The sequence below is a fragment of the Rhinatrema bivittatum genome, chromosome 3 (assembly GCF_901001135.1).
Source record: "Rhinatrema bivittatum chromosome 3, aRhiBiv1.1, whole genome shotgun sequence".
Taxonomy (NCBI): Eukaryota; Metazoa; Chordata; class Amphibia; order Gymnophiona; family Rhinatrematidae; genus Rhinatrema; species Rhinatrema bivittatum.
In genome coordinates, this window is record NC_042617.1 from 524,794,686 (window position 1) to 524,811,680 (window position 16,995).

The window sequence follows — 16,995 nt, forward strand, 5'->3', positions numbered from 1 at the left end:
TGTCATAGTTCCTCTATATTGTTCTATGGTGAGATTGAACCTTGAATACTGTGTGCAGTTCTGGTCGCCGTATCTCAAAAAAAATATATAGTTGCACTGGAGAAAGTGCAGAGAAGGGTGACCAAATGATAAAGGGGATCGAACGGCTCCCCTATTAGGAAAGGCTAAAGAGGTTGGGGCTATTCAGCTTGGAGAAGAGATGGCTAAGGAGGGATATGATAGAAGTCTACAAAATCATGAAAGGACTTGAATGGGTAAATGTGAATCCGTTATTTACTCTTTCAGTTAATACAAGGACTGGGGGCACTCCATGAAGTTAGCAAGTAGCTCAGTTAAAACAAATCTGAGAAAATTCTTTTTCACTCAACGCATAATTAAGCTCTGGAATTGATTGCCAGAGGATGTGGTTAAGGCACTTAGTTTAGCTAGGTTTAAAAAAGGTTTGGATAAGTTCCTAGAGCAGAAGTCGATAAACTATTAATCAATAAGAATTAGTAGCTTGGGATGTATTAATTTAATGTTTGGGTACTTGCCAGGTACATATGACTTGGTTGGCCACTGTTGGACACAGGATACTGGGCTTGACGGACCCTTGGTCTGACCCAGTATGGCATATCTTATGTAACACAAAATAAATGGAATACCTTCCTGTTCCCTGCTCCTCTCGAGAAACCGACATTATAGCCGCCAGAGGCCGCAAGCAGTCCACTGTCCCTCGAACAGCTACTCGCTTGGCGTGGGGAGGGCATGGGAAAATGATTTAAGCGTCTCATATCGGCCAAGCAAATTCTAATGCATAGATGTCTTATTACACTTAGGTTCATTCCATCAGGCGTCAAGTTTGCTACTGGGGAACCCCCGCCACAGAATCAAAGTCCTTTAAGTCCTCAGTATCCCCCTCGGGACCTGCAGGAGAGGAAAGACTCAAAATACTTCAAATACTTAACAACCGATTTCTTTTTTCCTGCAAGGTTTTTTTTACTGGCTGAGGATCAACAGTGGAGCGAGACCGGGACAGAGGGCGCATACCTCTTGCTGCCCTCCTCGCTAAATATGTCTTATGCACAAGTAACGCAAAATTTGAGAAAACGCCTGTGAGTCATATGAATTCAGGGTGAAATCCTCAGAATCAGAGCCTCCTCGCTCCTCCCCAGGGCCTGGTATTGCTGGTGACAACTGAGGTGGGGATTCCCCTGTCTCCTCTGACGGCCCTACTAAAGAATTCAATATGGGCACCATTCCCGTGCTGATGGAGAAAGCCTCAGCTGCAGACCTGGACACCCATGGGGCTCGATCAGGCTTAGAAGCAACGTTGGGCATTCCCAAAATGCCTTCCCTGCCCAAAATCAATCAGAGCACAAGCCAGCACGATTGAGACTCAACCGTGATTCCCCAAAAGAGCGACAAAACTTGCTGCGCACCATTACCATGTGGTCCGGGGCCACACACTACCACACACATCACCTTACTGCACTCAGAAAGGGTAGCCAGCGAATAGCTCTGCATCCCCAATTGCTGCAGTGAATGGCACCGTGAATGCAGCTAACCACGAGGCCGCCACTATCACTCATTTATTTATTTGTTTTAAAGCAAACTTTAATGCCCCAACCCAAGTACAGAAAATAAAAGGGAATACTTCCCTGCTCAACCGGGCTTATCAGATGCAGAGCTGTCAGCGGGTCTCAATGCTGCCTCATGGAGGAGGGGGGATATGGACCACCAAAGGTACACCCCACGGAATGATGGAGCTACCAAAAAGAATCACCAACCCCCTGCTCTTCCACCTCAAACCAGGAGGGGGGAAGCACAGTTGCTTACCTGTAACAAGTGTTCTCCTAGGACAGCAGGATGTTAGTCCTCACATATGGGTGACTCATCAGATGCAGCCCAGCACGGAATTTTGATCTCAAAGATTCTAGAGTTTTCAGCATGCCCCACTGAGCATGTGCAGCTGTATTCATCACCCTGCCTCTAGGGTCCATGATATAGCTAATACATGAAGAAACCAACTCCCAGGGGAGGCAGGATGGTTTTGTGACGACTAACATCCTGCTGTCCTAGGAGAACACCTGTTACAGGTAAGCAACTCTGCTTTCTTCTAGGATAAGTAGGATGGTAGTCCTCACATATGGCTGAATATCAGGCTACAGGCTGTCAAAGCAGGACAAAGCGGCATACTACAAAGTGCTGGAGCAATACTCCCTCCTTTGCTTGAGAAGCAGCTGGCCCACCAGGGGTGCAAGCTGGAGAACAGTTGGGTTCTAGAAAGAAAGCCAAGAAAAAGACAGACAAACCTTCATGCGTAGCAGGGATGCCTGAGGAAGAGGAGTGATGAGAGTGCAAGCAGAAGCAACAGTGCATCACGGAAAACAGTACAAGCAGGGTTTCTGACAAAAACAGTGGATCTAGATCCTCCTGGATACAGGAAGGAACCAGAAATGTAAACAATGTAGGATGAAAACTGTACAGTTTCTTGCGTGTGGAAAAAAAACCCCAACACAACCGAAAAAACAAACTGGAGTCCAAGAGCCCTCCAGAAAGAGATTGTTGACCATTGACAGCCAAAGGTCTGGAGAAGAGTGACCAGGTATGGCTGGTAGGCCAAATGGGCAGAAGAAACCCTCATCATGCTTGAAGAACAAGCAGTAAACCACGGTGGGCCCTAGGACAGACACTATGTGCCGAAGCATCAGACCTAGCTTACCACGCAGGACAGCGACAAGGGTTTCAGGGGATGAGAACATCCCTGAAACAGACCTGTAGTCCAAAGCTTCCCAACACGGAGATAACATAGGCCTGAAGCTCACTCAAGAGCACCTGCCAGAACTGGTTCATCTATCCTGTCACAGGATAGCAAGGGGAACAGGGAGGCCCTTTGGGCAACCCAGAAAATGAGAAAAAAAAAAATCGAAGGCAATCTCTCTCCCTGCAGGTTTACAGAGAGATACTACGGGCTTGTCAGCTTCATTGCCACTCCCCCCGACAAACCAATCAAAAGTCGGAAGGAGTGAAGAACACAAGGAGGCAGACCCTTGGACTGCTGGGGCAAGCACAAGCCACCAGGTTGTCTATCAACCCCAAATGAATAACTCTCTGCCGAAGACAGCAGGGAGTATCCCACTGAGATGACGCCCTCTGTCTTCTTGAAACAGCGGAAACTGAGAGCGACTGCCCCAGGGCAGAAGTCCCGAAGACTCCACCAGGAGACGGGAAGCCGGGGAGTTGCAAGTGTAAACCTTGGTAGAACCTGATTGTACACAGTGGTCCTTGGAAGAGTAGCCTGCCTCCAATGCACTTGTATTGGAGGCGGGCTACTTTTTCATGGGCCACCCTGTATTACTAGCCCGGAAAGCCAAAGGGCAACAGGGCAGGCCCAGGGTGATCTTGGGATAGAGTAACAAGCCACCCCAGCCATGAGTGCATCTACTTTCCCTCTTAAGGGAGCACGTGGCCCAGCAATGGACAATGTTGCATGATCCAGGATTGCTCTGCCCATGACAGGGTGATCATGAAAGTGGTGGAAGAACAGCCACCGCAAGCGGAGGGCAGAACCCATCATGCGAGGTACTTGGCCGCATACTCCCTTTGCCATGGACATGGCAAAAAGGTGAAAGGCATGATCACCTAGCTGATGGACAGAAACACTCCTCACAGAGGAGGGTCCTGCAGACAAGGATGACTGATGACAGCGATCCAAAAAGACACCCACAGAGCCCAGCAGATCCCAAGGTAACTCCCAAACCGGGGGGAAGCCTGGAAAGCCACTGGGAAACAACACTGGACAGCTGCCTCGAGGTTAGACATGCCATACTTCAAAGCATCCAATGGAGAGTGCTACTCTCGACTATTCTTGGGAATGGCGCCAGTCAGAGCAGTGCATCCCTTGTCCAGGAACGGAAACAAGGGACACCCATCGAAGGAATGCACAGCAGGGCGTCCATAGGGAACCCGAAAGGGTTGCCCTGGAACCCAGTCGAATCTCCAGAGGGGAGAGGAAAGCAGCAGGATTGGAGTCTCCCGATCTCAAAAGACCTAGCAACTCCCTGAAGGAGAGTTGAGACACAATAACTGCTCACTGAGGCGCTGACGCGACCAACTCACTACAGGCAACCAGCGTCGGACAGGGCAGATTGCCACTGCAATCCTCAGAGGGGCCCCAGCTGAAGATAGTTCAATGACCGTTGCTGCTGCTCCCCGGCCCTGGCCTCCAAGGAGATGCTTCGGATCAGAGAAAACAATTGCTCAGGGACAGAGCCCCGGGGACTATTCCACAAGAACATGGTAGAGGGTGAAAGACATATTCCTCTGCTGAGAAAAGAGAGGATGCTCGAGCCACTCTCATGATGTCCACTCACCTCAGCATCCGACCAGGAGTGCAGTCCTAGGTCAGTCCTGGGTGGACTCATGCAGTGGTAACCCATCCACAGATGCTGCCGTGCTTGTGGGAAAAAGCAGAGTTGCTTACCTGCAACAGGTGTTCTCCCAGGACAGCAGGATATAGTCCTCACATATGGGTGATGTCACTGGACGGAGCCCTATCACGGAAAAAGTTTCTGTCAAAGTTTCTAGACAGCTTTGACTGGCACACTGAGCATGCCCAGCATGCCATAATCCCTGTTTCCACAGGGGTCTCCCTTCTGTCTTGTTTGTAGCAAAAAAGTGCAAGTGAAAAATAAAACAACAAAACGTAAGCGTACCCAACTCCGCGGGGTGGCAGGTGGGTTTCGTGAGGACTAGATCCTGCTGTCCTGGAAGAACATCTGTTACAAGTAAACAACTCTGCTTTCTCCCAGGACAAGCAGGATGGTAGTCCTCACATATGGGTGATTAGCAAGCTACAGGCTGACTCATATTACATCAGGCCAATAGCAGACAACTCGTGCAGCAGGCACAATAATTGGGGTGTTATTGGAATGATGAGGCAGCCTGAAATCACAGTGGTTGTGGAATGAGTTGGGGATTATACTGGAACAAAGTTCTGCAAGACAGATTAGCCAAAGGCAGAGTCTTGACGGACTTCCTTATCTAAGAAGTAGAGGGCTGCGAATGTGTGAAGAGAGCTCCATGTCGCAGCCTAGCAGATGTCTGCAATTGGTACTGAACGACAGTGTGCTACCGATGTTGCCATGGCCCTTACAAAATGTGCCTGCACTCACCCCTGGAGAGGAAGGTCTGCTTCCTCATAGCAGAAATCGATACAGTCTGCTAGCCAGCTGGAGAGAGTTTGTTTGCCCACTGGAACTTGCAGCTTGTCTCTGTCAAAGAAGCAAAGAGTTGGGTGGATTTCCTATGGAGTGCAGTGCGGTCCAGATAGAATGCAAGTGCACGCTTACAGTCCAAGGTGTGCAAAACCCTCTCGCCTTGGTGAGACAGAGGCCTTGAGAAGAGTGGGCAGACTATAGATTGAGTAAGGTGAGAGGCTGTGTCCACCTTAAAAAGAAATTTAGGGTGAGTACGGAGGACCACTCCGTCACAGAGGAACCTAGGTTCGGGTGAGTATGGAACAAGGGCTTGTAACTCACTGACCCTTTTAGCAGAGGTGATGGCTACGAGGAAAAGAATTTTCCATGTTAGAATTTTAATGTTATAGGAATGCAAAGGCTCGAACGGGGAACGCATGAGCCTTGTAAGCACTACATTTAGGCCCCATTCCGTAACCGGTGATCATAGAAGAGGCTTAAGTTGTAGAAAACCCATGATAACAGGGCATCCCCTATTTCCTGGTGGTACGCTGAGATGGAACTGAGGTGTACCTGTGCGGAGGATGTCTGGGGACCAGAATCCGAAAGGTATCCTAGATAGCCCAATAGTGATGGAGTAGGGCAGGAAAAAAGGGGCAGATATCTTTTTGTGCACATCATTTGGGGTAAAACTTTCCCATTTCGAATGGCAAGACTTACGTGTTGAAGGTTGTTGTGAAGCTACAAGTACCTGAGAATATCAGTGAGTCTGTGTTATGAGATTGGCCTGTGAGCAGGCAAATTGGTTCCTGGAGTGATAGGTTGAAAAGTATGGGGAAGATTACTTGTCGAGACCAGTACGGGGTTATGAGAATCATTGAAAACCTGTACTGTTGCAGCTGCACGAGAGTTTTGGCTATGAGCGGTATCGGAAGAGACGCCTATAGGAGGCCTTTGTTGCAGGGGCGAGCAAAGTCACCCATGGCTAACGCATTTGTATACCTGTGTAGGGAGCAGAATCTGTCCACTCTGTGGTTCGATTCGGACGCAAGAGGTCGATGGTTGGTTGATCGAAGGCGCCAGAAGATTTTGCTCGCTACACCTGGATTCAGAGACCACTCATGGGGATGGAGACATTGATTGAGATGGTCTGTTAGCAAGTTTGGTATGCCTGTTAGGTAAGTAGCCCCGAAATGCATGGAGTGTGCGAGGGCCCAGGCCCAGAACTGCGTGGCTGCTTGGCAGAGTAGATAAGAGCCTGTGCATCACTGTTTGTTCGAGTACTACATTGCTACTATGTTGTCTGTCTGAATCCACAAAGTTTTGTGTGAGAGGCAGTGTTGGAAAGCATAAAGGGCATAACGCATCGCTTGAAGCTCCAGGAAGTTGATCTGAGACTTGTTATGGAGTGGAGTCGACGCATTTTGGGTTTGGAGGGTATTAATATGAGTTCTCCAAACCAAGTTGGATGCGTCCGTGGCCAACATCATGTGAGGATTTGGTATGGGATCGGTGATATGGAGCAAGGACGAAAGCGGTGGAACAGCTTAGAGCCACTGAAATTTTAAAATCCACTGAGTTCTTCTCATGGCTAGACTGGCATTTGGAGTGACATGGATCATGGAATCATGTGGCCCAGCAATGAAAGATTTGGTGGGCCAAGGCTAAGTTGCATGCGCGCAGAGATGTGGACAATTTGATTGGATTTCTGTGCGGTTGTTGGGCAGGAAGGCCGCTGCGACTGTAGTGCCCAGATCTGGTCTAGATTTATAGTAAGTCTTAGAGAATTTAGAGCTCCTTGTTTGGATTGACTCCTTATTAGGCAGTCATCCAAGAAAGGAAACACGTGAATGCTGCTGTTCTTTGTAGATGAACGGCAGTCATTGCTAGGTATTTGGTGAAAAAGACAAGTTGTCAAAGCTAGCTCGGATGGCAGAACTTGGTATTGAAAATGTTACTGACTCACTATGAAGAGTATAGAAAGTCCATAGAATAGAGGCAACACCCTTGTTGTAGTCAGGGAGGCATAGTGCTGAGAGACACCATTCTGAACTTTTCTTTCTGAAAAAATTGAGATTTCTGAGGTCCAGGATGGGTGGAAGTTGCCTATTTTCTTTGAAAGTAGGAAATTGCAGAATTAAAAACTTCTGACTTGTTGTGTCCGGGAACGGTATCCCAAGCCCTGGTCCTCAGTGGGGTGGACCGTTCTGTTCTCTGGCAAGGTAGAAAAATCCAGGAGCCTGCCCGATTGGCGGAGCTGGTGTGATCTGGATACCTCCTGGTCCCACATGGGAGCGGTAAAAGGTCCTTCTAGCATCCCTCTTCGCTGGTTTTCTAGCCGAGGGGGGAGGATTTGCAAGAAACGTAGAAAGCTATTAAAGGGTCTCGCGGCGGTCTTGCAATTGAGCCACTGTCTGCTGGAGCTTGTGCACGAAGAGATTATCTGTGGTGCATGGCAGATCAGCTAGATTATCTTGGACTTCAGGCCGTAAGCCAGGTTACCATCTAGTACGGAATCCTGTTGCTGGCAAGGGGAGGACGTTTTGAAGCAATCATATGTTGCTCAAATTTCATGTGGATGATAGAGAGATTCCCTTGGTGTTGTGTCAAACATAGCTGGTAAATTGCAATGTGTGACACCAATATGGTTCTTGGAAGATATTACGACCTAGAACCTCCCGAAACTTCTGGTCCTTTTTAGTGACCAGATCAAAAGAGATGGCTTCAGGCACGTCCTTAACTTAGGACTTGATGGGATCGATGCCGAAGCGGGATTAGAGTGCCCATCGTCCCTCGAGGATCCTGGGATAGGTATAGGGGTCTGTGGAGGCTCAGCAGGACGAGTCGTCATCGATGACTTAGGCTGTCTTTGGTAGGTGCCGCAACGAGGCGGTGCCACAATGGTGCGAACATCGATGGCTCCGGTGTTAGTAGATTCCAGAAGGCATCGATGACAACCTTATGGACGAGGACATCCAGCTCCTTCCTGGAAGCTGGTATAGGTAGTGCAGCTACAGGGGGAGACAGGCTAGGCGTAACTGGCACTTCCACATGAATCTGTGGTGGCTCAGTACCTGGCACCGGTGTCGGTGGGGAATGCCTCGGTGCAGAGGAGCATGGAGACCCTTCTACCCGGGCCCGCTTCGCAACTCTCTTAATGGACATCGATGCTGGTGCGGTATCAGAGTCGGCACTGAACGCAGAACCACAGAGGTGCCAGCGACGATGTTTCCCTCGGTGCTCGGCCCGGTCATTCTTAAGCACCGTGTAAACTGCCACAGATGTCCAGAATGGCGAAGGAAACGGATGGTTACTGTGGCAGTGACGATGGTTCCCTCTGTGCTCGGCCCAGCCATTCTCCAGTACCGAGGAAGTTGCCACTGATGTCCAGAATGGTGTCGGCGACAGACGTTTACTATGGCAGTAACGATGTTTCCCTCTGTGCTCGGCCTGGCCATTCTCTAGCACCAAGGAAGATGCCACTGATGTCATGGATGGCGTTGGTGACGGACGGTCACCGTGTCTCTAGTGCTCTTGGCATTGTTTGTCACCCAAGAATTACAACGGGCTCTGGTTTAGAACTCGAAGTATGGAGCGTTTTCTTAGTCGAGGCCATCAATGGGAGACGTTGATGGGGGCATCGACAGCGGCCCTGGAGGCAACGGGAACCGTGGATGTCCCAAACCCTTGAGCCCCAATGGACCCGGTGGAGGTTCACAGAAAGGACACTCGCGGGTATTGTGGGGCGGACCGAGGGTGAAAAGGAGGCCACAATTCGGTTGGTAACCCGGGGGAACAGTTAGTGAGGTGACAGGAACCAGCCGAAAAACAGGGCATAGTACTCACCGAGCGTCGATGAAATGTACGCAAAGGGAGACCCGTGTAGGGAAAATTATTTGTGAATTAAAACTTCAAGTGTTTCTGTAAGGAAAAGTTGTGAGAAAAATCTTACAGAGCTCCTAAACGCAAGGCAAACTGCATCGCAGAAAAAAAAGAGACTGAAGGGAGACCCCTGTGGACACAGGGATCATGGCATGCTGACCATGCTCAGTATGCCAGTCAAAGCTTTCTAGAAACTTTGAAAGAAATGTTTTCCGTGATAGGGCTCCGTCCAGTGATGTCAACCATATGTGAGGACTACCATCCTGCTTGTCCTGGGAGAATTCCCACGCCCCAGCAAGGACAGAGAACCATATGCTAGAGTCAGTGGCTACACGCCGCCCCACAACCAAGCACAGAGTATGTAATGACAGCTCCTCAGACAGTGCTCCTCATCGCTATGCAGTAGGGATTGATGTGGAGGCTGAGATTATGCAAAAAGATGGCGGAACACTAGGGTGTCTGAGGACTGCACAGCCAGTGAGAATTCCACCTGCCAGCATCTGAGGTCCTTGGAACATAAGAACATAAGAACATGCCATACTGGGTCAGACCAAGAGTCCATCAAGCCCAGCATCCTGTTTCCAACAGTGGCCAATCCAGGCCATAAGAACCTGGCAAGTACCCAAAAACTAAGTCTATTCCATGTTACCGTTGCTAGTAACAGCGGTGGTTATTATCTAAGTCAACTTAATTAATAGCAGGTAATGGACTTCTCCTCCAAGAACTTATCCAATCCTTTTTTAAACACAGCTATACTAACTGCACTAACCACATCTTCTGGCAACAAATTCCAGAGTTTAATTGTGCGTTGAGTGAAAAAGAACTTTCTCCGATTAGTTTTAAATGTGCCACATGCTAACTTCATGGAGTGCCCCCTAGTCTTTCTATTATCCGAAAGAGTAAAAAACCGATTCACATCTACCCGTTCTAGACCTCTCATGATTTTAAACACCACTATCATATCCCCCCTCAGCTGTCTCTTCTCCAAGCTGAAAAGTCCTAACCTCTTTGGTCTTTCCTCATAGGGGAGGTGTTCCATTCCCCTTATTTTGGTAGCCCTTCTCTGAACCTTCTCCATCGCAATTATATCTTTTCTGAGATGCGGCGACCTGAATTGTACACAGTATTCAAGGTATGGTCTCACCATGGAGCAACACAGAGGCATTATGACATTTTCCATTTTATTCACCATTCCCTTTCTAATAATTCCAAATATTCTGTTTGCTTTTTTGACTGCCGCAGCACACTGAACCGACGATTTCACTGTGTTATCCACTATGACGGCCTAGATCTCTTTCTGGGTAGTAGCACCTAATATGGAACCTAACATTGTGTAACTATAGCATGGGTTATTTTTCCCTATATGCCATCACTTGCAACTTGTCCACATTAATTTCATCTGCCATTTTGATGCCCAATGTTCCAGCCTCACAAGGTCTTCCTGCAATTTATCACATCTGCTTGTGATTTAACTACTCTGAACAATTTTGTATCATATGCAAATTTGATTACCCTCACTTGTCCGTATTTCTTTCCATTATCATTTATAAATATACAAGCCGTTAAGCCCGTTAAAACGGGCTACATTAACATTTTTTTTTGGATCATTTCCTTCCCCCTCATTCTCCCTCCCACCTCCCACCCCTCTCTCCCCTCTCCCCTCAGTCACTCCTCTCTCTCACCCCCTCCATCCTCCTCCCTCAGTCACTCCTCCTCCCCCTCCCCCCCAGTCCACTCCGTCCTCCTCCCCCCTCACTCCTCCCGTCCTCCCCCCCCAGTCAGTCACTCCTCTCTCCCCCCTCCCCTGAGTCACTCCTCCCTCCTCTCTCCCCCCCTCCCTCCTGTCACTCCTCCCTCCCCCCAGTCACTCCTCCCTCCCCCCCTCCCCTCAGTCAGTCACTCCTCTCTCCCCCCTCCCCTCAGTCAGTCACTCCTTCTCATCCCCCCCCCTCCTGAGTCACTCCTCCCCCCTCCCTCAGGTCACTCCTCCTCCCCTCCCCTCACTCAGCACTCCCCCCTCCCTCCTCCCCTCAGTCGATCTCCCCGAAGACCCGGAGCGGCGGCCCAAAGAACCCGGAGCGGCCGGGGAGCGGCCCGAAGACCCGGAGCGGCGGCCCGAAGACGCGGGAGCGGCGGCACCGGCCCAAAGACCCGGAGCGGCAGGAGCGGCGGCTCGAAGACCCGGAGCGGCGGCGGCATGCGCGCGAGGGAGGGACAGACTTCCTTCCATCCGTCTGTCCTTCCCTCGCACGCATGCCGCCGCCGCTCCGGGTCTTCGGGCCGCCGCTCCTGCCGCTCCGGGTCTTCGGGCCGCCGCTCCTGTCGCTCCGGGTCTTCGGGCCGGTGCCGCCGCCGCTCCGGGTCTTCGGGCCGGTGCCGCCGCCGCTCCGGGTCTTCGGGCCGGTGCCGCCGCCGCTCCGGGTCTTCGGGCCGCCGCTCCTACAGCGCCATTTTTATTTTTAAGAGGCACACTGTGACCGACGTGCTCGCATGCGCGGTAGAGCTGCTCTCTACTGCGCATTTGCGGCACGTCGGTCAACCTTCGTTTATTAGGTTGATTGAAAAGTAAGGGTCCCAATAGAGATCCCTGAGGCACTCCACTGCCCACTCCCTTCCACTGAGAAAATTGTCCATTTAATCCTACTCTCTGTTTCCTGTTTTTCAGCCAGTTTGTAATCCACGAAAGGACATCGCCACCTATCCCATGACTTTTTATTTTTCCTAGAAGCCTCTCATGAGGAACTTTGTCAAATGCCTTCTGAAAATCCAAGTACACTACATCTACCGGTTCACCTTTATCCACATGTTTATTAACTCCTTCAAAAAAGTGAAACAGATTTGTGAGGCAAGACTTGCCTTGGGTAAAGCCATGCTGACTTTGTTCCATTAAACCATGTCTTTCTATATGTTCTGTGATTTTGATGTTTAGAACACTTTCCACTATTTTTCCTGGCACTGAAGTCAGGCTAACCGGTCTGTAGTTTCCCGGATCGCCCCTGGAGCCCTTTTTAAATATTGGGGTTACATTTGCTATCCTCCAGTCTTCAGGTACAATGGATGATTTTAATGATAGGTTACAAATTTTTACTAATAGGTCTGAAATTTCATTTTTTGGAACAGGGAGCATTTCAGAGAATGCTACCCTGGAGGTTCTGGATTTAAGTTTTCTTCCTAAGAGCCTAAATTTGGCTTCCAGAACCTCCCTCCCACATTTTTCTATGTCGTTGGTGCCCACATGTACCACGACAGCCGGCTCCTCCCCAGCACTGTCTAAAATCCTATCTAGGTGACGCGTGAGGTCCACCACCTTCGCACCAGGTAAGCATGTTACCAGGCGATCCTCACGCCCACCAGCCACCCAGCTGTCTACATTCCCAATAATCGAATCACCAACTATGACGGCTGACCTAACCCTTCCCTCCTGGGCAGTAGGCCTTGGGGAGATATCCTCGGTACGAAAGGACAGTGCATCACCTGGAGAGCAGGTCCTTGCTACAGGATCCTTTCCTGCTACACCAGGTTGATGCTCTCCAATCATGAGACCTTCTTTCTCCAAGGCAACACCAGGGCTGCTAGTCTGAAGTTGGGACTTGGCTACTATGTCTCTGAAGGTCTCATCTATATACCTCTCTGTCTGCATCAGCTCCTCCAGGTCTGCCACTCTAGCCTCCAGAGATCGGACTCGTTCTCTGAGAGCCAGGAGCTCTTTGCATCGCATGCACAACTTCTCACCGGTGGGTAAAAAAATCATATATGTGACACTCGATGCAAAAGACTGGGAAGCCCCCCTCTTGCTGCTGGACTGCTGCCTTCATCTCAATTTTGATCAGATTCTAGTTAAGTTTTAGGTTGCTATGGGAGTAGGAATGTGTCTAATTAACGTCCTTTAAATGTATTAGTGAGTTCACTATATGTCTGGTAGTGGCCTACAGGGGTCTGATCAAACTCTCAATAAAGTTTTTGTTGTTGGGTTTTTTTTTTGTGAAAGTGGCACCTGCCTATAAATTAAAGGATGAGCTAGGGTACAAACAGTCTAACTTCAGTTAGTCAGCCAGAGTGACTCACTGCTCTCTTGATTAACAAATGTTGGTACCTATTCAAAACCAAATCACAATACCTCAACACCTTTCCAAGGTGAGTAAGTGAACTGAACTTTTGAACCTTTTTACTTAGGTATACACTGCTCCTAGCTTATTTCTAGCTTCTGGCTACTTTTTGTGTTTTTTTTTTTTTTTTTTAATACAAACACTCAGTTCTGCTTACTAGCTGCCTCACAGACTTTTAAAAATAAACACACTAACTCCTGCTTACTAGCTGCCTTATTGACTATTTAAAAATACAAACAGTCTAACTTGTTTATTCACTGCCTTACTGAGTATTAAAAGCACAAACACACTAAATAATATTCCCAAATAGTTAACTTTGCCCCAATAATTTTAAAAAAGACAATGTCCCAAGCAAAAACTTACTGATTCCTTTCAGCCACCAGCAAGGTGATCCTCTCCTCTCAGTGCTCCCACTGGAATGTGGGTTACTGAGCTCTTCCCTTACAATATATAATGGCTTCTAAGGTAAATTAGTGCAAAACAATCCCTTTGGAGATTTACACTTCAGTTAGTTTTCCTGAGTGACTCATTGCTATTCTGATTAACAAAGATACCTTATCTATCCCAACCGTGCAAGCTGCGCATCAATGCCACAGTAACTACAGTGGAGTGGAGAGGACAGCGTAATGACGGCATCCACACCAACACTGGTGCTCTGGGTGAGGCATGGTGGAGGGTAGCATTCTATGGCGTCGCCCCCTTCAGTACCTGAGAGTGCTCCAAGAGGTGGGCCATTGAAACTGCATTGGAACTGGCTTGCCTGCAAGTCCCACAGGGAACGACTGCAATGAAGTCCCTGGCAAGTGCAGCTGCTTATGGAAGACAGCAGAATGACCTGAAATCTATAAGCAGTTTGCCGGTAATTAGCGCCATTCCTGGTGCCACAGGGGCCCACAGATGTCGACCGCCCGGGGGCCCTAATGCCCAAAGGTATGGACCAAAGGAGCTATGGGTGTATGCAGAGAGAGGCCTCACAGCCCTCTGGACAGGCCATTGATATCAAAAAGGCACCAATGACCACCAGTGCCGATGGCAATTCCCCTCGGCTCACTGATTTATCTGGTGGTGTCAATTTGCGAGTTAGATGGCCTATCAAGCAATACAGCTGACGAGAGCCTCGTTATGCACACCATCAATATTAATTTGCGCTATCTTGGTGGGGCCCCCAACACCGGGACCATCGGCAGAAGAGACAGCCCAGAGCTTTCCAGTGCTCTGTAGGGAATACGACCCAGGAGCCCTGAGGGCACTGAGCCACTGTGCACAGATGCATCAGCGCACCAGGGTGTCTGGAGTAGATAGCTACCTATGCGCTAGATCCATAAGAGGCCAAGAACCCTTGTCTCCCGAAGGCTGCTGGGTCATGCGGGGGGCTTCAGAAAGTCCCAGCGGTCGACGGCCACAGGGGCAACAAGAGCGCTCAATGGTGAGTCCAGTGCCTGGTCAGCGGGGTTTGAGGCAGTAATGAGAAGTACCTGTGCTCTGAAGGCCTCAGGTAGCCCCCTCACCTAGATGGCTAGAGTGGTATTGGGGCAGCACTGCATCGCAATGGCATTGAGGTCATGCTGGCACTGAGGCCACGCACCTCGACGACCTACGGCATACAGGGTACATGCCTCGATGGCATCGAGGGCTGCTGCATCAATACTATGCACCTCGACAGCATCAAGGGCCTGTCCCCGCTTCAACCTTGACAGCCCTGAGGGTGGCCACATGCACATCTTGATGGATCAAGGGGCATGTGTATGGCCCCACGGGCATCAAGAGCACCGCTGTCTCCACAGTAGTGAGTGCAGCGAGGGTACCGAGGCATCGAGTGCACTAAGGCCACCGTGACATCGAGTGCATCAAAGGTACCATGGCATCGAGTGCACCAAGGGCACCGAAGCATCTAGTGCACCAAAGGCACAGAGTGCTCGGACAAGTGCACCATGCCATCGAGTGCATCAAAAGCACCGAGGCATTGAGTGCACCGGACAAGTGCACCAAGGGCACTGTGCGCACCAAGGTCATCGAGTGCACCGTGACATCGAGTGCACCGAGGCACCATGTCATCGAGCATGCCGTATCACGGCACTGTGGGTACCGCGGCATCGATGCCCAAACTGGTGCAGTGAGACTCCAGTTCCACAGACGTTGACAGCACAGAAGGCTACTACAGCATCGTGGGTGGTCACAAACCTCGAAGGCAACGAGGGTGACCCTGGACCTCGACTGCGTCAAGGGGACCACGGTACAGAGGATGGACCCTGTCCCCGATGTGGTCCCGACATAGATGTGTTATACAAATGGTGAGCTGGTCACAGCTGTACACGGGCAACCGTTTATGGGCATGCACCGAGATGCGGCAGCAAGCTGCTAGCCCAGACTCCGCTCACCCCCTCTCCCAGGGAGATTGCATTGCCAAGGCTGGCAAGCGGGAGGAGACTAGTTTCTTGAGACATGGGGAGGATGAGCTCTCCTCCACACAGGAAAGGCATGGTCCTCGATTCTTCCACCGTCTGAATCCATTGATGCCGAGCGATCAGTGAACCGCCATGGAACTCCTGCCCGGGTAGAACTCAGTCGAGTCCCCAGGCTCAGCGGCCTACAAAGATCACTAATGTACTGCATAGTTCAGTCCTGTCAGCACTGTGGGAAAAAAAAACAAAGAGCAGAGAGACGACAAATACAAAACCTGCAGGAGTAGTCCTCACAAATGTCACCCATTTGTGAGGACTACTATCCCTGCTTGTCCTAGGAGAATGGCCCCACCAGGACCTAACAACCCCCTGGGAAGATCTGATAAAACGTTCTCTTTTTTTTTTTTTTTAAATATACTCTAGACTGCAGGTTTTAAACCATCTACCATCTGTTGAAGACAGGGAAATACTGAGGGACTGCAGATGGCACACTAAGTTATGTGGCAGTGTCGGTGAAACTTTCTCTTGCTCCATCTGCTGGCAGGGATGCAAAACCCAGGAGTTTAGACTGATCTGGGATAAGAACAGGAAAAACAAATATATGTAATATGACATCCTTTTACTGGATTAACTTAATACAATTCTGGACTAGATTTCGAGAGCTAATACTATTTTCTTCAAGTCACAAACACTGAAACATGTTGGCAGAAAAAGACCATTACAGCCTATCCAATCTGTCTATCCACACCAACTACTCAGATTTATGATCCCTACCACTCCCCCTCAGTGATCCTCTGTATTTCTTCAATGCAAAAGAGTACAATAAGTGAATCATAAAAGGCATTTTGATGATGGCATTCCTGTTACCTAAAGTGAATGACACAACAGGGAGAAAGTTTATCTATGGAAGCTGGTGTAAGTGAGACAGCATCCAAGACATTCATTGATGGTATTTCACTTACCCAAACAAAGTTTTAGACAAATTAAACTGTTGCTACATAAGAAAATAAGAAATTGCCATGCTGGGTCAGACCAAGGGTCCATCAAGCCCAGCATCCTGTTTCCAACAGAGGCCAAACCAGGCCACAAGAACCTGGCAATTACCCAAACACCAAGAAGATCCCATGCTACTGATGCAATTAATAGCAGTGGCTATTCCCTAAGTAACTTGATTAATAGCAGTTAATGAACTTCTCTTCCAAGAACTTATCCAAACCTTTTTTGAACCCAGCTACACTAACTACACTAACCACATCCTCTGGCAACAAATTCCAGAGCTTTATTGTGCGTTGAGTGAAAAAGAATTTTCTCTGATTAGTCTTAAATGTGCTACTTGCTAACTTCATGGAATGCCCCCTAGTCCTTCTATTATTCGAAAGTGTAAATAACCCAGTCACATCTACTCGTTCAAGACCTCTCATGATC

General features: G+C 49.3%; 1 protein-coding gene across 1 annotated transcript in view; it reads right to left on the reverse strand.

The window, feature by feature from the left end:
* Nucleotides 1-16,995, reverse strand: part of HADHB (hydroxyacyl-CoA dehydrogenase trifunctional multienzyme complex subunit beta) — a 268,881-nt gene that overhangs the window by 72,510 nt on the left and 179,376 nt on the right. The window lies entirely within an intron of this gene.